Here is a 24,001-nt window from a genome sequence, read left to right as displayed (position 1 = left end):
TGCATCAACTTTGTTCTGCCTTAGCACTGTGACACAAAATGTCTGCCCTCTAACTCTTTGCTATGTATCCTATCCTACTCCACTAATATTATAAATTTGAATGTTTGTTCCTCGCTCACGCAAAAATGGCTGAATGGATTTAGATGAAATTTTGCACATAGTTTGTAACCTCGATTAAACCAGAGGCTAGTATTTATATAGCATACAGCTTCTCACTGCTCTCCGCTGCTTGCATACCTCTGACCATTTGCATCCTTCAGCAGCACAAAATGAACTACCCGGTCTCTTTAATGTGCCACTAAGTGTGTTCATGAACATCTTGAAAGAAAATGTTTTTTTTTTAACTTAAGATATTTCGGAATCATTGTATTAAAGGGATCCTTTCATTCAGACGACATTTTTTCTAAGTACGACGTCGGAATAGCCTTAAAGGTTATTCTCCAAACTTTCGTTGTCTTCTCTGTGCCACTGTTCGCCTACAATCCCGTTTCTTGTCGGTATGTAAATTAACTCTCTTGCAACACTGGGGGCGTCCCCAATGCTGTGAGAGAGCTCTCTCCAGCGGCAAATCCTTTTCTTTAGCAGCATCATCTTCAGCCTCTTCTTCCGGCGGTGGCTTGTAACTTGTAAGGCCCTCCAGCCTTGGGCAGAGCAGACTGCACATGCCCATAGGCCACGAGAAAATGGCCACTGGCATAGTATTGTAAGAGACCATTTTCTAGGGGCCTGTGGGCATGCGCAGTCTGCTCTGCCTGAGGCCTAAAAGGAAGAAGACATTGCCTGAAGAAGAGAAGGAAGAGGCTGTTCCTGACGAAGATGGAGGCGGCGCTGGAGAGGGTTCTCTCGTAGCATTGGGGATGCCCCCAGTGCTGTCTGAGCGCTGGGGCCCGCCCTCAGTGCTACGAGAGAGCTAATTTGCATACCGAGCGAAACCAGGATTGTAGGCGAACGGTGGCGTGGAGAAGAAAAAGGAAATGGAAGGATGAAAGGAGAAGAGTAGCCTTTCTTAAGGCTATTCCGATGTGGTACTTTAAAAAAAAAAAAATAGTCTGAATGATAGCATCCTTTTAAGGTAGTTTTCTTTAAAAATGTACCACACAGTGGTCATGGTGTCTGCTGCCGACTACATCTAACCAGTCTTTCACCCTTGGGTAGCTGTTGAATGTTCTGGAATTTGTGGTGAAGATTCTGCAGCAATTTTCATTATAATACATATGAATAAGCTTTTCAAAATCCTATCCCCATATGGTACAAACATTCTTCTGAAGAATAAGCATGCTCCCATTTCAGAAAAGCTGAGGATTTTAGGCTTTCAATGTGAATTTCAAAACAAATTTGCATGCCGCATTTAAATTTTATTTCTAAAGAAATGACCCTGGTTTAGGGGTATAATTCATTTAGAATGTAGTTGTACGTGACATATCTTGTTAAAATTTCTGAGAGCTTAACCCCTTCCCGCCGATGGCACTTTTTGACTTCCTGACCAAGCTCGATTTTTCAAAACTGACATGTCACTTTATGTGGCAATACCTTTGGTATGCTTTAAGGCTGCATTCACACTGAGTAACGCTGGCGTTTTTTGTGCTTATTTTTGCACATAGCGTCGTGTTAACGCAGCGTATATGCCGCGTTAACGCCGCGCTATTTTGCGGTGGCGTTGACCGGCGCTACGCGGCGTTAACACGGCGCTATGTGCAAAAATAAGCACAGAAAACGACAGCGTTACTCAGTGTGAATGCAGCCTAACTTAACAAAGTGATTTTGAGATTGTTTTCTCATAACACATTATACTTCATGTTAGTGGTAAATTCAAGTGGTAAAATCAATTCTGCATTGCTTTTTAGCATTTATTTTTTTTCCCGCGCAGCGTACAGCATAAGTAACATATTAACTTTATTCTGCGGGTTGGTACGGTTACGGCGATACCTCATTTATATTTTTTTTTAATGCGTTGCTATTTGTGCAGAATAAAATTCAATGTAGGGAAAAAAATTAATTATTTTTGCATCGCCATCTTCTGAAAGGCATAACCTTTTTATTTTTTTGTTGACATCACTGATTGAGGGTTTATTTTTTGCGGGATGACCTCTGCTTTTTATTGGTACCATTTTGTTTTCATCTGACCATTTGATTACTATTTATTGAACATTTTGTAAGGGAAAGGTGGTGAATAATCATTATATTGTGCGGTTTTCTACCTTTTTATTTTCTTATGTTTGCCGTTCGGGTTAAATGTTTTAATTTTATTGTTCAGGTTATTACGGACGCAGTGATACCAAATATGTAATGTTTTCTATTTTTCTTTATTTTACATAATAAAACAAGGGGAAAAAGGGATTTTTGGGGCTTTATTTCTAATTTATTTTAAACTTATTTAAACTTTATTTTTTACTTTTTTTTTTTTTTTTTCTTCTGCCCTCATGGGGGATTGAAGCAGTGATCTGCTGATCTCTGCTTCACCAGATGTACGCTGCAATACACGTGTTACACGTGCATTGCAGTGTAGAGGAAGCTGTCAGCCTGTGTAGACGCACGGGGCTGACAGCTTCCTTTTTGGCAAGATCAACCAGGTACGTGGAGGGGACGGCATGGGGCAGACCCGGGGTCACTGATCAGACTCCGGACTGCCCAATACCAACACTGGCGCCCCCCGAAACAGTCGCGGGGGGTGCCAATCGGCACCATAATATACCGAAACCCCTGAGATGCTGGTGGTCATGTTTGACCGCCGGCATCTCAGGGGTTAACACCCGCGATCGGACTCTGTTCTGACCGCGGGTGTTACAGGGCATTGTCAGCCGTATGTTATGGCTCACACTCACAGGGCATGGTGCGCACACAGGTTCTGTTTTTGGACACAGGGATACCTAAGTGTGTGTGTGTTTCACATTAACTTTTAAGTTGTAGATGTATTCTAGGGAAAGTGCAATGATTTAAATTTTTTTAATACTTAAAAAAGTGTGTAATATATATATATATATATATATATATATATATATATATATATATATATATATTTTAATGTAATATGTATGCCAATAAATACTAGACAAGCCTAGGAGCTTTCAATAGTCTTCTGGCAGTCATGGCAACTGATAGCTGGCTGTGGGTCTCATTCTCAGCGCTGTTGATCCTCCCTAAAATAGTGGCTACCCTGGGCTTCTGGGAAAATGGTTCTTTGACCAAGGCACTCGGGGGCCTTAGTGCTTGTGAGCAGTGTATGCACTGATAATCGGACATTAGCAATGGATCGTTGCTATGTAATATAGTGACCCAGTGGCTATGGCCGTTGCTCAGCTCCTGAGCGTGTGCCATATTTAAATTCCCTACATCTAGTAGTATTGCCACGGATGTCGTGAAAGGGTTAAAAAGAGTCTGCCATCAGTAAACTGCTTATTAACCTAAACCCAGAAGTAATTAAAAAGTTTCTAAATATGTAGCTGTTAATCTTTGGAGTTCCATTTTCACAGCACTCTTATTCATATGCAGATGAGAGTAGAGTGCTTTGCCCTGGAAGCTGAGTCACATGCTCAGGCAAGTTAAAGGGATTTTTCCCATCTCCATCTCTTCAGCAATGTCTGCTGTTTTCTTCTCCCTTCCTGTATTCTTCCACAATCGGTTGGCTGGGCTTAGACTGCTTGATGAAAAGGACAATATGAAGTACCTCAGTAGATATTGCCTTATCATGAGATTTATCATGATCAGATATCTAATACTATAAATGCAGATCAAATATGTACAGTAATTGTATATTACTTTACATATGTTTGTATAGCTGACCTGTCTTGGCTGCAGATCTGTGACTGATCCATTCACCTGCGCTGTCAAGATTATAGAGCAGGCACCAAGGAAAATTTGTGAACAATGGGAGGAATAACTTCACATAACACTTCTAAAGTACTGTATTTAGGAAAAGTCTTAAGTCTACATAAGCTAGCAGTATGGATAGGGTCCTCAGCACTCCCATGAAGTACGTCCCCTAATTTGTATATTGCATTGTAATATTTACACAGAGGTAGCAATAACTCTAGTGGAGGGAAAACTTATACTCAGGAAAAGTCTTGTGGATTATTATTAGTATTAATTATCTCTTGAGGAACTTTGCAGACTACATCGACAGCACAGCAATACTACCAGTGCCACATATGTAGTAACCAAGCTCCTTTCAATCAAGCAGTGGTATGCAGACAATGAGCTTTATTATTCACCCTGGCTTAATACAGTGGGGTGTAATGTGTAGCATAGGGCTGGGTGACTATGACCTAAAATAAAATCCCAGTTAGTTGGGCATTTTACTTTAAAGGGATTCTATCATTAAAGTACTAATTTTTTTTTTTTTTTGACTAATAAGTAGGAATAGCCTTAAGAGAGGCTACTCTTCATCTTCCTTTAGATGTCTTCTTCGTGCCGCCGTTCGGTAGAAATCCCGTTTTTCTTCAGTATGCAAATGTGTTCTCTTGCAGCACTGGGGGGCGTCCCCAATGCTGCGAGAGAACTCTCCAGCACCGCCTCCATCTTCATCTGGAACTGTCTCTCCTCGCACCTTCTTCCGCCGCTGGAGGTCAAACTTCTACGCATGCACAGTCGGTGATGCCATTGGACCTCTGGACAAAAAAAATGGCCACGGGCATGTGCAGTCTATTCTGCCCTTGGGCAGAGCCGACTGTGCATGAGTAGAAGTTTGACCTCCAGCAGTGGAAAAAGACGTAGGGAGAGGCCGTTCCAGATGAAGATGGAGGCAGTGCTGGAGATTTCTCTCGCAGCATTGGGGACACCCCCAGTGTTTGAGCGCTGGGGACTGCCCCCAGTGCTGCGAGAGAACTAATTTGCATACCGAAGAAAACCGGGATTTCTACCGAACGGCGGCGCGGAGAAGACTTTTTTTAAAAGGAGAAGAATTGCCTTTCTTTAGGCTATTCCAACATGTTAGAAAAAAAAAATAGCATTTTAATGATGGGATCCCTTTTAGAGATGAGCGAGTACTATTCGAAACAGCAGTTTCGAATAGCACACACGCATAGGAATGAATGGACAGAGCTGGCAGAGGGTTAAGTGGCAGGACGCCGCCCTTTTCTGCGTGCCGGCCGGCTCCATTCATTGCTGTGGGTGCATGCAATTCGAAACTGCCGTTTCAAATACTATTCGCTCATCTCTAATTCCTTTAATTACCATTAGTGACGTTAGATCATGAGATGGGTGAAGTCGCGGCAGTCACCTAAAGGCCACTATAGTGAAGTGCCAAAGTACATTGGCAGATGCACTACATTGGCATATACACTATATTATCTATTTGCTAAAGTGTAATATAGTGTATTTGAATCTGTACTCTTACTCTGGTAGACCTGGCTGCTGGGCATTCACCCCACTTAGTGCCCCCCAAAGCCTTTAATACTTCAGAGAGCCCATCTTGGCTATATTTTCACTTCTATTTTAGAAGACTGAGACTAATCTACTACCCATGGTTTTCAATGGGAGACTTTGGCCAGTGCTCTTATCTTCTGTTTCTGTTGTAGAATCACTGCTGAAGCCTCAGCACATGGTCACACTCTGGTTCACCTGATTAAATGAACTAGAGAGCTAAAATTCCACAGACAAAACACTACTCAGATGTTTCTGATGAGTCTTTAACCCAAAAATGCACTGAACACTCCATTAGACCCGGAGCCCCACATAGCATTTTACTGTATCTGCAATCCCTGGATGGGATTCTGGCTAATTCCGTCTACACCTTGCAGAAAAATATTTGCAGTGGACATGCTGCGACTTCAAAAACAATCGTATGTTTGTAAATCACAGCATGTCAATTATACCTATGGAAACAATGGTGTTTTCCATATAGGTACAGTTGAAGCCAGAGTCTTAGAGAATAACTCTGCAGACTTCCTGTGAAATACTCTGTGGAAACAGCCACAATGTGTTTCCGGTACTGTTAATTTTTTTTCTTTTCTCTTCTCCCTGTAGCACTATATGGCTGGCTCGCTACATGGGCTCTTAGCCTTCAGAGCAGGTATGTGACTTGACTGCACTGCCTGAATATGCTCTGACATGGTTTTTCTTGGGTTATTGGTTGTCAGGAGAGTTATAGTGTTAAATTAGTGACCCTAATAGTCCTCTTCTAATTCCATCTAGGCTTACGATAAAATACTCGCCCTATTCCTGGTGTTGTTGCATTTCTTCATTGAAACCAGATTACTACACCTTCAGTTCATATGCACAGTCTCTAAAAAATGTATAAAGGTTGCATGTGGGTTCTTTGTATTTTTCTTTATATAAATATCGGCACTGATGGTGTTGCTGCAGGTCTTTATGGGGCACGAAACTTTTTTTTTTTCTGTTGGAAGATGTTACACAGATGTTTTTTTACTCGCTGTATTTTAGTACTTTTTGTTACTTTTTGTAGTTTTGCGGTCTTATGCCTAACTATTGTCAGTAGTGGGCTCTGCTATGAAATAATTTCACCTCTACTTGTATCATAAAACAGAGAAATACTTTCTTCTCAAGCCATGTCCTTGAACATGTTCTACAACCACCCACTTAGTTATTTTGTACTGAGATTCGATATTTTTACATGTGTATTTTGCATGACTGCTACTATAGCAACTGATGCTCAATGTTGGTGACTAATGAATTTTATACAGTGGTTTTTAATGAATCTGACAAAATGTGGAGCTATTCCTTGCCATCTATGGTACATAAAGCTGCATATGTCTTTGTGCTGCTTTAGGGTCCATTCACATGGCTAGCAGAAAAAGGAACCCACTGAAGTCAATGGGAGTTTTTTTTTTTTTTTTTTTTTTCAGCGCTGAAATTCCACACCAAATTCCTCACCATTTTCCTCCATGTGAATAGACCCTTTAGGCTGAGTTCACACGGACTCAAATTCCTCCTCCAAAAAAACGCCTTGCCGTACAGTCCTATGGTGAGGTTTATTTAGGAGGAGTCCTGACCAAAAAACTCAGTGTGAGCTCAGGCATACATGGTCTGTGCGCAGCTTTGGTTCCTTTTTATTTGTAATAATTCATATGTGACTTGCTAGGAAGCCATGTGGTTTTTGCCTTTATGTTGATGTATGTGTATGAATGGTTTTATTTAGTAGAAAGGAAATGGTTTGGGCCCACTGTCACACACTACGTTTTTTTTTTTTGGTGATCTACCAAGGCCGACATTGCTTACTGCTCAGTGTAGTGTAATAAAAATTGGGGCTGGGTGATTTTTGCCTAATATAAAATTTTAATTCAAGATTTTTTGTTTGGAGACTAAAATAAAATTTTCAGTGAGCTGGCATCACGAGGAGTAGGTTATTACCGTATATATCTCATGCAGGCTTCCTCATCTCACCATCTGACTACAGTGGAAAAAATATTGTAGTTTGCAGTGAGCTGTCAAAGCTTACAGTGAAGGAATTTATTTGATCCCTTGCTGGTTTTGTAAGTTTGCCCACTGACAAAGACTTGAACAGTCTATAATTTTAAGGGTAGTTTAATTTTAAGTGAGAGAATATCAAAAATAAAATCCAGAAAATCACATTGAATAAATTTTATAAATTTATTTGCATTTTTGCATAGAAAAATAATTGATACCTCTGACAAACAAGACTTAACCCCATCCCACCGCCGGCGTTTATCGTTTTTTTTTTTTTTTTTTTTTTTACCCCATTCCCCTTCCACACCCCATAACATTCCATTTCTCTGCTTTCAGAGCCATATGAGGTCTCAATGTTTGCGGGACAATTTTGTTCTTGAAAATGCTACCATTATTCTGTACAATGTAACAGGAAGCTGGGAAAAAAAAATCAGAATGGGGTGGTTTTGAACGTGCATTTGTGCAACTTTCTTACTGGCTTTTTTTTTTTTTTTTTGACAAATTTCTCTCAACATGTGTGCAAACGTAATCATCAACCACAAAAGTGTGACTGCTGTGCTTGCCACCAAGTATTAAGTCTTGTTTGCCAGAGGGATCAAATACTTATTTCTGATTTTAATTTTGATCTATCTCACTGTTAAAATTAACCAATCAACAAAATGATAGACTGTTCATGTCTTTGTCAGTGGGCAAACTGACAAAATCGGCAAGGAATTAAATTATTTCCTTCACGGTACATATTTGGGATGAAGACTAAAAGTAGGTGAACATGTCGACCTGAGATTTCATGTGGCTAAAAGAAAAAAGTAAAAATAAAAAATGGAGAAATGTTCTCTATTTGCAGAAACTGGCAACGCTATTTTGTTTCAGGCCCCATGCAGTGAAATGCAGTTAAAAAATAAACACAATTTGTGGCAACTTTTTTTTTTTTCATTTTCTGCAGCAGCCAAGAATGCTTAATTTCCACATTGTGTGGCCTTAGCATAAGTGTGGAACAGATAAATATACATTACAAACGGAATGCTGTCTGATCAAATAATCCTAGTTTAACTGGGAGTCTGCCAATGAAATCCAATGGCCGATAACCCGAATATTTGGCTACCTGTGAACCTGCTTGCATCAGAAAGGTGCATACAATATGTCCACTGTAGTAGAATTGAGAGTTGTATTACAGAAGCAGTGGTAGTAAATGTGCTTCCCACTTCATGTTTGTTTGGCATGCTTCCTCACTTGCTGTATTATGGAGCTTTCCCCCCAGAGGCATTGCTATTGTTTCTAGGTGAGTTAGCTCTGTATTACGCTTTATGAAGGTAACGTGTCTGCATACTGCTTTACTGGGTGTCCTTCAGACCAGCTGTGTCTAAACATATTTGCGATGTGAGAAATGAATGTGTAAGAAGCTTATGAGGTGTGAAGAAATTGCATTATGAATTGCTGACTTTCTATCACGTTTGCCAACATTGGGTAGAAATAGTTTTAGTATGTTATTGGGTCATGCTTCACATTGGCCTATTGGTTTATATCTTGAAGAAAGGGGCTGGGCTGCAGTCTTATGTGCATCAGTTTACCTCAATGGTTTGTGCAGTTTGCTGCATTTGCCTTTCAAATAGCAATGTCTTGGTGTATGTCTAACAAACCCATGTTTTTTTTTTTTTTCAGAATCTTCTTACAAGCTTGGGCAAAACACTGGATTTTTATATGTGACTAGTACATCGCGGCTTTCCACTATGGAGTCGGTAAATACCTATTTACAATTTTTCTCCTGCCTGATTTCAAAGTTTCAGCTTTGTTACTTGTCACAGTGTAAAAATGAATGCTGTGACAGCAGCGCTTTAATAGCTCATTTTATGGCTATTTTGCTCTTTAATTATATACTTTGCAGATTTCTTGATGTGAAGGGGTTTTTGCAATGTGTATTGCCTGACTTTGTCCGGTTTAAGGGTCTGTGTGCTGCACTGTTCACAATATTTTGGGTGCTACTGGTGTCTCTGCTTTATAGTGATGCTCTGGATCACACTGTAGTATTTTTAGCATCTCTTCAGTACTGGAATATAATTTATGGCTCCTGATCACGTCCAAACAACCTTTCTTGTCCTTTTTTGTAATACTACTTTAAGATGCGTGTGAGTGCATAGAATTGTGACTTTTGACCTCTTTTACAATTTTAGTTCTGCATTTTCCATATTCCAGTTGGAGAGGTTGGACTTGTTCTCATCTCCCCGTGTAAATGCATGTCCAGCTGACCTCACAAATGTTGATCTCATGTTAGTCTGAAGCTTTATTTTGTTTAGATGGCTATGGATTTTTATTAGCAATATTTCTAAATGTCTGATGCTAGTGGCGTGAACTGTGGCTGCCTATGGTTTGTGGGCCCAGTAAGAATGTTTTACATCTTGGTTGCATGTCTACTAGTAATATATAATTGTAATGTAATGTAATTATATGTAATTTTATACAGTCCCCTTTATATTGTAATTTTAAGAACTTTCCCTTTTTGGCCCTCTGATCTCTTGTTTGGCTGTAGTTCAGCAGGATTCTGTGCACATTTAGCAGCACTTGATATTTCTTGTTTGCTTTTTCTTATGACGCTCTTTCCTGTCTTTTCTGGTGCATGTCTGGGCTCAAGCATCTTAATGGACTCATTTTGTGAGTGCTACATTGTGTGCTCTCCCCCGCACCATTTGCTTTATGCCTTGGAGCGGGGTGTGTTCTTCACGTGACTTTTTCCATGTAGCAGTTTGGTAACTCTGCTTATTTCTTTGTTATGAGGCTGGGGCCCAGCTTCTTCCCGCTTTTGCTTGGCTTCTTGTGTGCAAGCAATTAAAAAGCTGCTACATGGAAGACATTTACTTAATGCTTCTTCTGTTGTGTCTAGGACAACAGCCCCCTCTGAAGAAAGTAAATTTAAAGTCCTAAATTCTGCAGTCACAATAATTAGTGTGGATGGTAAAATGTGCAATGTCATTTATTTAGGGGTGTATGTGCCAGGGCTGGGCAGATATCGTATGTCTGGGAGCTACATGTGTTCTGAAATACACTATATATTTACTAATGATACTAGGGATCAATTCAGATAAAGATGTCCCTCTTTCATATGCCAAACTTAACATTCAGCCTGAGACACTGTGATAAATTTGGCCTGTAGAGCTGAGCAATTAATTGAAAAATTTAAATCAAAAGTCTGGTCAAGGCTCACATCGATATTCAATTATTTTTCACCCATGCCATCCTGTCTCATGCTGTGATTGGCTAAATGATCCAATCAGAATTGCTGATACATGAATAACAAAACCAAAATTCAGTGGCATATAAAAGGAGTATCCTAAAATCGTTCATTAATCATAATTGAGGTAAAAAAAAAATGTCCAGTTAATCGTGACTTTGAGTTGTCATCACTCATTCACAAGACCGTATTAATAATTCTGCCCTATAGTGAAAAATAGTGCGGACAAGAACAAGTGACTGCCAGCTAGGCAGCGGATTTCATGTAAAATTATCTATGCTCTGACTGGTTACTTATGGATACACCTGAATTTCATGTGTATTTTTTGATAATTGAAACCCTTCCTGCAGTTGAGGGCTGTACCAAAGACCCCAGAGTTATGTTTATAAATAAACCGCTTCAGGGTTTACAAAAAGACTATATGGAAATGATATAAATAGATGTATGCATTGAAGGTTTTATCTGTCACACTGGCTGAGTACAGTTTATGTATGCTGCGGTTTAGGAGAGCCTTGTCTTTTGTTGCTATGCAACACGTTAGTCTGTTCAGAGATGTGTTCGAGGATTTTTTATTTTTTTTTAAATAAATGAATTTTACGTTCCACCTTTTAAATTCTGCATCAGCTGTTAGTCACTAGGCAAGACAATGCCGTGAATATTTCTTAAATCTGATCTAAGTTTGGGGACTTGGATTCTTTAAACCTCAGTAGAAAACTTCTCAAAAAGTTAAGAGCCATGTGTTAAGCTAGTTGTTGTCAGGGATTCTTGGGTATAGCAATCTGTATGGTTTTGCCCTTTTGAGATACAACAACCTGCTGTAGGTTCCCTGTAGTATGCGTTGGGACAGAGTTATGGAGACTGGTGTCACAAATGCCAGCCTAGATAAATCAGTTGCACATTGTGCCTGTCAGACCCTATTTATTAAGACTTTCCTTCCTCTTAATAAATCGGGTGCGTGCCTGGCCAAGGCAGAAAAGCGCAAAACTGGGGATTTGATGCAATAAAAGGCATGGTGTCAAATATGCATCACAATAATACCCATCTGTGCCAGAAACTGGTGTAGATAAGATAATTTCCCCCTTCCCCAATTTCGTCCACATTGGAAAGGTTTCTCCTCTGAATCTCTCCTAGTTGATATTTGTATAAATATTGTTTTCTAACTCCTTGGCTTTTCAGTATAGATGAGTCAAATACTTTACTGAAAACATGACGGGTCATACTGATCTTTTCACACAAAACTTAACATTGGCCTGAGCTCCTACTGCTGTGTAACATGCTGCTTATGGGGGAAAAAAAACAAACCATTGTCCGTGTGACTGGTTCACATGGCCATCCACAGGCCATACATGTGAAATGACTGGGAGAGGGGAGTTCAGTGTTTGGCTCCAAGAGAACCAATGCTTTGTGCAATTTGAATCCAATTGCCCAATCTTTATCTTCATCTGCTGTCTGGGGGCAATTGGTACGATAGTTAGTTGGTCGGTCAGTCACTCCCACATAAAGGGACAAGTTCCGCCATAGTATACTGATCATGTATGGTCAGCTTTACAGACCTCCCAGTCCTCAAGCTCAGGGAAGGGGCAGACAGACAACCAAAACTCCCCCTCCCCAGCACCTACTGCACCCAAAAACTCCAGCCATTTTAATTTTTTTAAATTTTCCAGTAGCTGCTGCATTCCCCCCCAGGCTTTATACTTGAGTCAATAAGTTTTCCCAGTTTTTTTTGTGGTAAAATTAGGGACCTCTGCTTATATTCAGGTCGGCTTATACTCAAGTGTATACGGTATTTGACTAGCTGCTTGTGTTGGTTATAAACAGAAATTAGCTGCCAGAGAACAGACTGCCCAGGAAAACCCTGCAGATATTTCAACTTTTGATGGAAACTCAGGTACTTTTTATGCCTGGGACAGTACTCCTTGAGTTGCTGTGCGTGCACTCAATAGTGAATAATAGTTTTTATATAGTGCCAACTTATTCTGCAGCACTTTACAAATCACATAGTTCATGTACAGGAAAAATTAATAAATTTAATGTAATTCTTCAGCACCATTGAAGGAAGTCTGTCAGCAGGAGTGTCTGTTTCACAGTTGACAGTACCTTCTAGGCATCTTCTACACTTTCCAAAGGCTCTTTTCTTATTCTGCATTGCTGATCTGGGGCTCCACTCTGCATTAGGTAACTGTGACCCAACTCCACCCCCATTCTTGGAGTGACATTTCCCACTTTGCTGTTATCTAGAATGGAGAGCAAAGCCCCAGTAGGAGAACAAATGCCCCTAAAGCTCTTTTCAATTAATTTACATATGAATAAAACACATTTTCATGAAAATAGAGCTGCAATGCAGAATAAGAAAAACCTCTTTGGAAAGTGTGAATCTGCCCTACAAGCTACTGTTACTATTTCCTGCTGAATATCTGAGAGCTTTGTGGGTGAAGGTGATAAGTTTTAGAGATAATAGGCAGCCACTGTGACGGGCATAGATTGGAGGGGCATCCATATAGCGCTTACCGATAAATCAGCCTGACTGCCACATTCACAATAGATCCTAGAGGGAAGGCAGGTTAGTAGTCGAGTGGAAACCTCAAAAATAGTGTCTGAGATTCATAGTAAGGAAAACAGTGGATTCGGGAGATGGTTTTGAGGTGCATGTGGCATGAGCTTGTGAATGGATATGGGAAAAAGGAAAGGTCTGGGTCAAACTTTCCTAGAATAATAGAACATACCCACTAAACATTTTAGATCACATTAGCCCAATACTTTCAATCGGATCTAGAAAGTGGTCAAATTGTTTTTCTAAAGATTGCAGGTTTGTGCTCCTTCAATTCCAGCTTCATTATAATATGGTGGTTTAGGGGCCTGAAATCTGGTCCGAGACCTGTCTCTACTTTTCCTGGCTACTACAGAAGTGCTTTCTTTAATGCTATTATCTCTACACTTGAGTTAGTATTAGTATTGACACTGTTCATACTCTGGGCTCTGTAAAACGTCTGCTGTTTAAAAACTGAAATCTGTGTGTGTATTAGTGATGAGCAAGTAGTATTCAATCAAATACCTCGCCGGCATAGGAAGGTGTGTAATCGGCCGAACGCTTTGAATATTCGATGCGTGTAACCCCTTGGTGTTTGGCCAATTACGCGCATTCCTAGCTGGCAAGGTATTCGATCGAATACTACTCGCTCATCAGTAGTGTTTTTTCCTTCTATGCTGAGTTTTAGCAGTCTGACACTCCAACACAGATGTGAACCCACCAGACTTCCATAGACGAGTTATTAACCACCATTACTAGAAATAGTAGTTCCCTATAGTTAGCCTGTGTAAAGAGAGGTCTACAATTAGGGAAGATTTGTTTGCTTCACTGCAGCCAAGTTGCAATATCAGACTCAATCCATGAACAGATGTGGCTTTTTTTTTTTTTTTTTTTTGAAGAAAGCAGCCATGTTTTTTTTCTAATTCTGGCCATCCTTTTTTAAAGTGCATTTAAAACTGGGGCCCATTGTTGTGAAAACACTGCGACCTACAGTATCCTGCAAAGTAGATAGGATTCTGATTAATCCCTTCCACAATATTTAGCATTGAAGCCTTGCAGTGCTGGAGTCCTGGGTTTGAATCCTGCCAAGGACAACATCTGCAAGGAGTTTGTATGTTCTCCCCGTGTTTGCGTGGGTCTCCTCCCACATTCCAAAGACATACTGATGAGAAGGGGATGAATGCTGACGTTTATTGAATAGGTGTACTAGGGGGAAAAAATTCAGTGAAAAACTGAGTTTGTGAAAAGCTTTGAAAAAAACATGATTTATCCTTTAAGATAGATCATCATTATTGGGCAGAGGTCATATATCTGCTGCCTTCACCCATCTGATCGAATTGGCATTGCCAAAATTACAACTGTGCCAGAATCTGTGGAGCAGCAGGCAGTAGCAGCCAAGGTGGTGTGGTTCTGACCTCTGACAATTTCTCTTGATTTGGAGCTCTGCGGCACGTCACCTTGCCTGCCCCTACCTGACTCCACCATCCTGACAGCTATGGTGCCTGAAATGCTATTTACGCTCTGTCCTATTGGTTGCTTTTGGTGGGGGGCTAGAGATAAAACTTAACTCTTCCAGAGTCAGTGTAGGAGCAGCTATTAATAGGTCCTAAAGGTGAGAGGTCCTCTTTAACATAGCGATATGGACATTGAGGCATTGCTACTTGGTCACGTTCCATATGTTGTGACATGCCAGTTGAGGTACAGTGTGTCTATAGTCTGTTTACACCATATTTGTAGAACACTGCTCTGTCATATATCTATGTGCTTGGGCGGTTATGTAAACCTGGTAGTTGAGTATCTGTTTTGGCATGTGAGAGAATTGGCCAATGATGTAAACTTCCTTTTATGCTAGTTAAAACTGCTTTGAAAACCAAATAACTTTCATTGTGACACATGGATGCATTTCCTAATTTACCATCTATTCACAACCCAGGAATCTCAATTTTCATGTTGGCAGACAGGGTTTTTAAAAGTGAATATCCTGTTGGGCATAGTTGTCGATCTAGTTTTCTGCTTCAAAGAATGTTGGCATTGATGACATTATACATTCACTGTCAATGAAACTGCAAAACAAGGTCAGTCAACGCCTTGGCTTTTGTATATTGGACAGTAGATGCCTGGCTTTCTTGCCTCTGAGAGTCATGCATAAGATATTATGGAGGTGTATTTTTGAGCATCAATTCTTTTCAATTCCCATTCTTTCCTCTTCATACATTTGTATGTAGAATGGAACTCGATAAGTGCAGAAGGAAAGTTTCTCATATTCACCTGTACGAACTTGTGTAATGGTTTATATAACCAAACCGTTATCAGAACTTTTGTTTTTATAACCATGTGAACACCTATAGTTCCCCAAGTCTCTAAATGGTGCATTCTATCTGTACATGAAGGCTAGAATAGAGATCAACATTCCCAGTGACTTCACTATCAAAAGATTCTCTATATCCAGCTGATTTCAGCCTCCCCCCCCCCCCCCCCTTTGAAACTCTAACTTTACAAGGATTTAAAAGGATTCCAAGCTGTTACACAATGGATAACAGAACCCCAAGCTGTTACACAATGGATAACAGAACCCATCTTTTTAGACCGATTAATCAAAATTAATGGGTAACTGTTCAAAAAAACTGACAGTGTCTGTTTTTGACCTTGTATATAGTTCATGCACAGCTTGGTATTATTACAGTGCTGTAATGCCATGGGTACAGAAGCTATGTATTGCAAGACATTGCACTTGGGATCTGAGAGACATGTGAAAAAGACAAATACTCAGTTGAAACTCACACAAATAAAAATAAATAATGTAACACCCCCTCCCCCCCTTGTTAAAAAATAAATAAATAAAAATACTGTATTTTTCGGACTGTCAGACGCACCTAGGTTTTAGAGGAGGAAAATGGGGCAAACAAATGGTAAAATATTTAATATATGGGAGTTGTAGTTTTGCAACAGCTGCAAGGCCACTTTGACAGGTGACTCTGCAACTGTACGGAGATCCATGGAGCTTTTTTTTTTTTTTGCGGGCCCAGATGTACTTTTTTGCTATACCATTCTGAGGAATGTCTATTGCTTAGATCACCTTTTATTTAAATCAGAGGCAAAACGGTGAAAAACAAAACAAAACATGGCAGTTTGAAAAATATCAGTAGACCAGGCATTTTCGGACACAGGGATTCCTAATGTGTATGTGTTTCACAGTAATTTTCTACTTTTATATTTTTACTCTAGGGAAAGGAGCTAATTTAGAAGTTTATTTTGTTTTTTTTTTTAAAACTTTTCTTTTTTCACTATTTTACTGTATTGCAGTCTATGGGAGATCCTCTACATTACTATTACGGCTGGTCATAGACCAACCGCAATAGTAATATAGCAGTGACAGGCCTGGGAGCCTTCAGTTGGCTCCCGGCTGTCACCAGAACAGGTCAGCTCCTGCGACTTTGCCGCGCAGGAGCCAGCCTGCAACTTTAAAGATATGGGGACCTTAGGGACCGGCCCTGGGAGGAATTAAGTTTTAATGCCCGCAATTAGAATTCATTCTATTTGCGGGCATTAGCTTTGGGCATCTGCGTATAACGAAGTCCCGGTTGCTATGGCGACCGCTCTGCAGCAGAGCGGCCGGCATTATTCTTACAGACCCGGCATCAAGCCCTCCCCAGCAATAGAATGGCGGATGCCGGGAAGTGTTTTAGACGCTGGCACAGGTGCCGGGGCCAGCAGCATTGCCACCCTCCTGTCGCTGCAGGAAGCCAGCTCCACATTCGGACTATAAGACGCACCCTCCTTTACCCCCCAAATTTTGGGGAAAAAAGTGCGTCTTATAGTCCGAAAAATACGGTACTATCTATCCACGGTCTATCCTATCTATCCACACACAAACAAATATCAGGTATATAGTGGTGTTTATCCTGTACAGTGAAAATGCCGCAATGAGAAAATTAGAGTATTTTAGTCACTTTGCTCTCTTCACCCCCCCCCCCCCCCCAGAAAGTGATCAGAGAGTCATACATGCCGAAACATTGGTAAAAATAAAAAGTGCAATCTGTCTTGCAAATAGAGCCCTGACACATCTCTGCCAGCAGTACAATAAAAAAGTTAGTTCACCATGACCCCAGGAAATCCTTCATTTAAGAAAAAAAAAAGGGTTTGTAAAAGCATTAAAAGATAATAAAGCCAATGAAATCTGGTATTGCCATAATCATAATGACCTGCTGGACAAAGCTGTCATGTCATTTTTAATGCAGAGTAAACGACAAAAACAAAATGCTAAAAATTGTGTGTGATTTCAGTCCCCCCCCCCCCCCAAATGTAAATATAACATGTACCCTGGAATGTTAGGTAATGAAAGTACAATTCATCACGCAAAGAATAAGCCTTCCATAGCTCTGTAGACAGAAAAATAAAAAAAATAATTTATCTTGGAGGACAGAAGGAAAAATATGAAGTCACTGGTCATTAATGTACAAACTACCTGGCATCATTAAAGGGTTAAAAAAATAAGTTGCTGTCATCTGGTCTCTCTATCTTTTTCTTTTTCTATCTACATAATTTTTTTTTTTTTTTTTGAACAGAGAAAGTCCTGTAAGTCTGACTTGCAGGACTTGATTCTTAGGTTTGTCTCTTAACTTTAATCTTTATTTTCATGTTTTTACAAAATTGCTAAATGGAAGGAGTCATGTCTATCTGTTAGCCTGTTGATCATATATTCCATGTCGGGCTAACATTTGATATCACGAATCTGATGAAAATCAAAACCACAGTTCTCTGAAATGACAGGTTAAATTAATTGCACCCCCCCTAGCCCCAGTATAAGGGGATTCAGTCTGTCCTCTCTAAGTCCTGGTCAGGGTCCTTGATAGCAAATGTTTTTTTTTTATTTTTTTATTCCATAATGTCATATGGCCTGTCCATTATACCTTATACTCTGCCCACCAACTTCATTTCGAAACTACCTTGGTCATGCTAGTCAGACTGCGTGCTGACCTATATTCTAACCTTGCTTATGATCATGTGTTGCTTGTTGTAAAATAGTGAAAGCCAGGGTTGTTGAATAATTTTGCACCATGGTGTTATTTGCCCCACACGCTATCATCCACATGTGCCATGTCTGACCTGCAGGCCACCTTTTTGATTTAACATGAGTGTTAATTGACGCCTCTTTGGACTCCTAGACTGTTACAAACATAGTATGTAACTAATATATTCTTGTCACTACTTGTCATAAAGCGCCCATGTTACATTCCTGATATGTTTTATAGCTCTGTTTGATGCTGTTTATGCTCAGTTGCCCAATAAAGCAATTTAAGTGAAATAAACTTGCGCTATATATATATATATATATATATATATATATATATATATATATATATATATATATGTTTTATTTTCAGTGTGTTCGTTTTTTTTGTTTTTCTACTGTTCTCAAATATTCATCTGACAAATCCAACTTGTATTTGCAGTGGAAATCCTAGGGGTGGCTGCTGAAGGTTCTGGTTCGGTTACATTTAGAGCTTATTATCTGATCACTGTAGACTTAACCAATATACTATACTGGTCTAAACTATAGCATTTCTGCAGCATAAGCAAGCACAGTTTTAAAGGACCCAGAATCCAAGCAAAAAAACAAAAGAAAACCTTGTGACTTTAGGTTCCCACTTGTGCTCAAGTTTCCTTTTCTTGGGTCCACTTGGGGACCCAAAAACCGGAAATCTAATCTGGGAAGGCTGGGTAGCAAACCTAGGTAATGCTGTATTAGGGTTTGCTGAAGGAGTATAGTAATATAAATCTCACTCAGTACTCCAAAATCATGCTAGAGCTACCAGATTTGCCTTTCGGAGTCCTGGGGAAGCTGTTGTAATAGAGACTGCTCAGCACTAAATACACCTACGCTTAACCTTCCATGTTCCTTAACATAAGGTATACACTGTGTGCAGAAATATTAGGCAAGTTGTATTTGAGAGGATTCTTTTTATTATTCAACAACTGTGTTCTCAACCAACTCAAAAGACTCTTATCAAAGCTTAACATTTTTTGGAAGTTGGAGTGGTTTTTTTTTTTTTTTTTTTAATTTTTGACTATCTTAGGAGGATATCTGTGCAGGTGACTATTAATGTGCAGAATTATTAGGCAACTTAATAAAAACCAAATATATACCCATCTCACTTGTTTATTTTCACCAGGTAAACCAATATAACACAAAATTTAGAAATAAACATTTGACATTCAAACCCCACCCCCCACCCCCCCAAAAACCAAAAAACACAAACAAAAAAAACCAAATCAGTGACCAATATAGCCACCTTACGCTAGGTTCACACTAGCGTTCAGCAGTCCGTTCTGCACATGCAGAAGACGGAAACCTGTCAGATCGGGTCCGGCCGTGAGCGGTGGTGAGCGTTTTATGCTCTCTGCCGCGAAACCAGTTTTGTTTTTTTTTAATTGGACACAGAATACTGCATGTCCGACTCTGTCCAATTTAAAAAAAAAAAAAAAAAAAAAAAAAAAACAACTCGCAGCGGAAAGCATAAAACGCTCACGGCCAGACATCTTTCTTACCCATTCAAATGAATGGGTATGAAAGAGTCCTGCAGGTTTCCGTCTCCTGCCTCTGTTTTGTGCAGGAAACGGAAACCTGCAGAATGGAGACCGGGCGCAGATGTGAATGAGCCCTTACTTTACGATGACACTCAAAAGCCTTCCAGCCATAGATTGTCAGTTGCTTGATCACCATTGCGTGCAACAGCCACCACGACCTCCCAGGCACTGTTCCGAGAGATGGACTTTTTTCCCTCCATGTAGATCTCACATTTTATGAGGGACCTCAGGTTCTCTATGGGGTTCAGATCAGGTGAACAAGGGGGCCATGTCATTATTTTTTCTTCTTTTAGACCTTTACTGGCCAGCCACACTGTGGAGTATTTGGATGCATGTGATAGAGCGTTGTCCTGCATGAAAATCATGTTTTTCTTGAACGATACTGACTTCTTCATGTACCACTGCTTGAAGAAGGTGTCTTCCAGAAACTGGCAGTAGGTCTGGGAGTTGAGCTTCACTCCATGTTCAACCCGAAAAGGTCCCACAAGTTCATCTTTGATATCAGCCCATACCAGTACCCCGCCTCCACCTTGCTGGTGTCTGAGTCGGGCCCATCCATCTGGCCCATCAAGAGTCACTCTCATTTCATCAGTTCATAAAACCTTAGAAAATCAGTCTTAAGATATTTCTTGGCCCAGTCTTGATGATTTATCTTATGTTTCTTGTTAAAAGGTGGTCGTTTTTCAGCCTTCCTTACCTTGGCCATGTCCCTGAGTATCGCACACCTTGTGCTTTTTGTTACTCCAGTAATGTTGCAGCTCTGAAATATGGCAAAACTGGTGGCAAGTGGCATCTTGGCAGCTTCACACTAGATTTTCCTCAACTCACGGGCAGTTATTTTGCGCTTTTTTTTTTTTTTTTTTTTTTTTTTATTTATTTAAAAACACACTTCTTGCGACCCTGTTGGCTATTTACCATGAAATGCTTGATTGGTGATCATGCTTCAAAAGTTTTGCAATTTCAAGACTGCTGCATCCATCTGCAAGACAGCTCATAATTTTTGACTTTTCAGAGTCTGTCAAATCTCTCTTCTGACCAATTAATGCCAAAGGAAAGGAAGTTTCCTAATAATTAAGCACACCTCATATAGGGTGTTGATGTGATTAGACCACACCCCTCCTTATTACAGAGATGCATAATTGGTAGTTGGTTTTCAAGCCTATATAGCTTGGAGTAGGACAACATGTATAAAAAGGATGTGATCAAAATACTCACTTGCCTAATAATTCTGCACACAGTGTAACTTTCAGGGCCTCAAAATACATGTGTAACATACCAGTCAGTGTTGTATTAGACTACTGTTGAAGCAAAATCTACCGATCTAAACCTCTTTCTAACTTATGATTCGGCTAGCTAGTTTAGCCTTTTAGGAATCTGAGAAAGCTAGGTGATATGCACACAGCAGATGGGAACCACACACACACACACACACGTGATCCTTCCCTTCTCCCTGGTGGTGTTCCTGTCCTGGAGCTGCACTACCTGAATTATTCAGTGACCCTCCATTACAGGGTTAGACTAAGTGGGATCTTAGCCCTGCCCTCACTGTCATACTAGTGCTGGTAATGGCTCTGCACAGAGACTGAGCAGACCCTGCTTCATATCTAGGTCTACAAGATTTCTGCTAAACTGCTCAGAGGCCCAGTTACTCTTGCAGACTGAACTAGAGATGAACTATATCAGGTGACTACAGGATTATGGGGTTTCCCCTCTATCAACCATGGCTTGCACAGAAATGAGATATGGGTTAGTGAAGCATAAATTGGTAGGATCCCTGGGAAGCCCAGATTCTGCTCATCAGCTTAATTGATAGACCAATTATTACTTGGGGCCTTTAAGAAGCGATCTACCGAAATGAAAGGTGGTGGGGAGTGTTTCAGGCCGTATTAGGACATGGAAGCCTTTACTAAGACAAGCTAATAATTTGCAGGAATTATTTAATTTCCAGGACAGAGCTCCGGCAGCCTCATAACTGTTAATGGAGCATTGGTGGCACATACTGCCACCTGTCTTTTTTTTTTTTTTTTTTTTTTTTTGTGACCCTCCTACAGGTTTGAATGCACCCCAAACCCCCTGTCAAAACAGTTTGTGCTGTGTTTCAGTTGTATCATGCAGATGTTGTTCACAATGGGTTCACCGCCAGTGATCCGTTACTGTGTCCCCAATCATTTTTTTTTTTTTTTCTCCCTCCAGCCATCCTGCTTATGAACTAGAGTTTCTTTGAAGGGATTGTGCAGCTTCCAAAAATGATCTGCAACTACATCCATAGAAGTGCTAAATACTCACTGTTCCCTTGTGCAGCCCTTTCATTGCTTTATTTTACTTGCTGCTCATTGTATCACTGTTATTTACATGCAGTTAATATGTGAAAAGGCATTCGCCATGACTTATCTGCAGTCTGTTTTCTCCTCACATCGGGGATTGTGAATTCAAACAAAATCTCAATATCATGTGACCTCAGATGTGGGTGTGGCTTATTACCTGTGATTGCATTGGAGCGGAAAGCAGGAAGATGCATCATGGGAAAAGTAGGGTTTGTGCGCATGTTTCTTATGGAGGTGCCATACAGTTACTTGGTTTAGTGACATTATATGTTTTTGCATACAGTTTTGCTGGTGTATGAGTTCATTTGGTGTAGTTTGGTTAGTGATTTAAAGGGGTTGTCTGGGATCAAATTAAATACCTACACTAATCTAACATTATTGTTTTTTCTAAATGTAGATTGTGAGCTCCATATAGAGATCACAATGTACATTTTTTTTCCCTTTCAGTATGTCTTTGGAATATGGGATGGAAATCCATGCAAACACGGGGAGAGCATACAAACTCCTTGCAGATGTTTTTTTGCCCTTGGCAGGATTTGAACACCAGGACTCCAGTGCTGTAAGGCTGCAGTGCTAACCTCTGAGCCACCGTGTGGCCCCCTTAATCTAACATAATTTAGATTGTTAGATTGCATTATCACAAGGCATTACCGCCCCCAGGGATCTGGGTAAATATACATTTTTGACATTTGCTGGTTATCTAGTGACAGACTGTGCAGCCAATCTGCCTATATTGCGCAGGCGTGGGAGCAGCATCAGAGACCAGCGCAGTAGAGGTGGATTGTCGGCTACAGAGCAGTACTGAGTCTATAGTACGTGTCGGCAGTCTGAAAAGGATGGGTCATGCCGCAGGTTGAGGATGAAGTATATAACTGATTCGGGGGTAAGCTGAGTAGGGATGGCCTAGTAGTAGTGGGTGGGATAGCTAGATAGATGGGGGGGTGAGTTGAGAGGAGTTAGTGTGAAAGTTACATAACAGGAAGCTGAACCATGTAAACAACTGCAGGAGATACTAAGAGCTTCCAGAGAGCATTTAAAACACAGCTAACGGTATATGGATGCACTTATTAATCCATTAATAGCACTGACAGACTTTTTTCTTAATAATCCTTTACATATGAGGTGGGCATAATTTCTTGACAAACTGCAGTTGGCACTGAGGTTCTGTGCAGATCATCTTTACCTTTCCCTGCTGTTGTGTAATGAGATGTAACTTATGTCTTGCATGGTTTTTCTTCCTGTCTTTCCTCTGCAAAACGGTTTCTCAGTGAATAACTAGTTTAAAAATAAATAACACAAGAATTGTTAAAGTTTTTCCATTCTCTCTGGACTTGTCTGGAAAGTTAATCTTCTGTCATTTGAATATCGGCAGTTCCCCCAGTGGCTTCTTTCTACTAGTGCCCCACATTGCGGAAATGCAGCTTTTTTTTTTGTTGTTGTTGCAGATTTTGCTGCAATTTTATTTTTGGATCCAGTGTCAGGAGTGGATTGAACAGATGGTAGAAGTGTGTTCTTGGTATAAATTCCTTTTGTAGCCAGCTTTGGCTAAGGCAGAAAGAGAAAAAAAACACAACAAAAACAAGATGCATTTTTGCAACGTCGCGCCTCAGCTTTAAAGGGGTTGTTCAATCTCAAGGATCCTATCTATACTGGTAGCTTATGTAAATAGAAGACTTTTCCTAAATATATTGCTTTGGAAATTCTGCTTTCTTTGCCTATGTGACCTTATTACTTCCTTTGTTTACCCAGCGTTGCTATAACCACTGACCTGGGAGATAGGACATGTGACTTAACTTAGTGCTGGCAGGACAATGGTTCAGCTAATTGCAGTTAGCCAGTCTGTTATCTCTCACTGATAACACTGAGTCTTCTGTACAAGAATCTGCGTGTTATCTGATCTGCAGAAGGATTGTGTCCTGTTCAGAAGGGGGGTGGGGGGGAAGGGAAGGCAGAGAAATACAGGAAGTGAGAAACTTG

The 24,001-nt window shown here is 40.3% G+C and overlaps 1 protein-coding gene across 2 annotated transcripts in view; it reads left to right on the top strand.

Annotated features, from left to right (window-relative positions):
• ANKRD11 (ankyrin repeat domain containing 11) overlaps positions 1-24,001 on the top strand; it is a 163,991-nt gene that overhangs the window by 14,025 nt on the left and 125,965 nt on the right. For both annotated transcript variants that reach the window (XM_075281940.1, XM_075281939.1), the window contains exon 2: positions 9,022-9,098. The gene's annotated coding sequence lies outside the window, so the exon portion shown is untranslated. The remainder of the gene's footprint in view (positions 1-9,021; positions 9,099-24,001) is intronic.

Source organism: Leptodactylus fuscus, chromosome 7 (genome assembly GCF_031893055.1).
Source record: "Leptodactylus fuscus isolate aLepFus1 chromosome 7, aLepFus1.hap2, whole genome shotgun sequence".
NCBI classification, from domain to species: domain Eukaryota; kingdom Metazoa; phylum Chordata; class Amphibia; order Anura; family Leptodactylidae; genus Leptodactylus; species Leptodactylus fuscus.
Note: the sequence above shows the minus strand (reverse complement) of the source record. Positions and strands in the feature narration are given on the sequence as shown.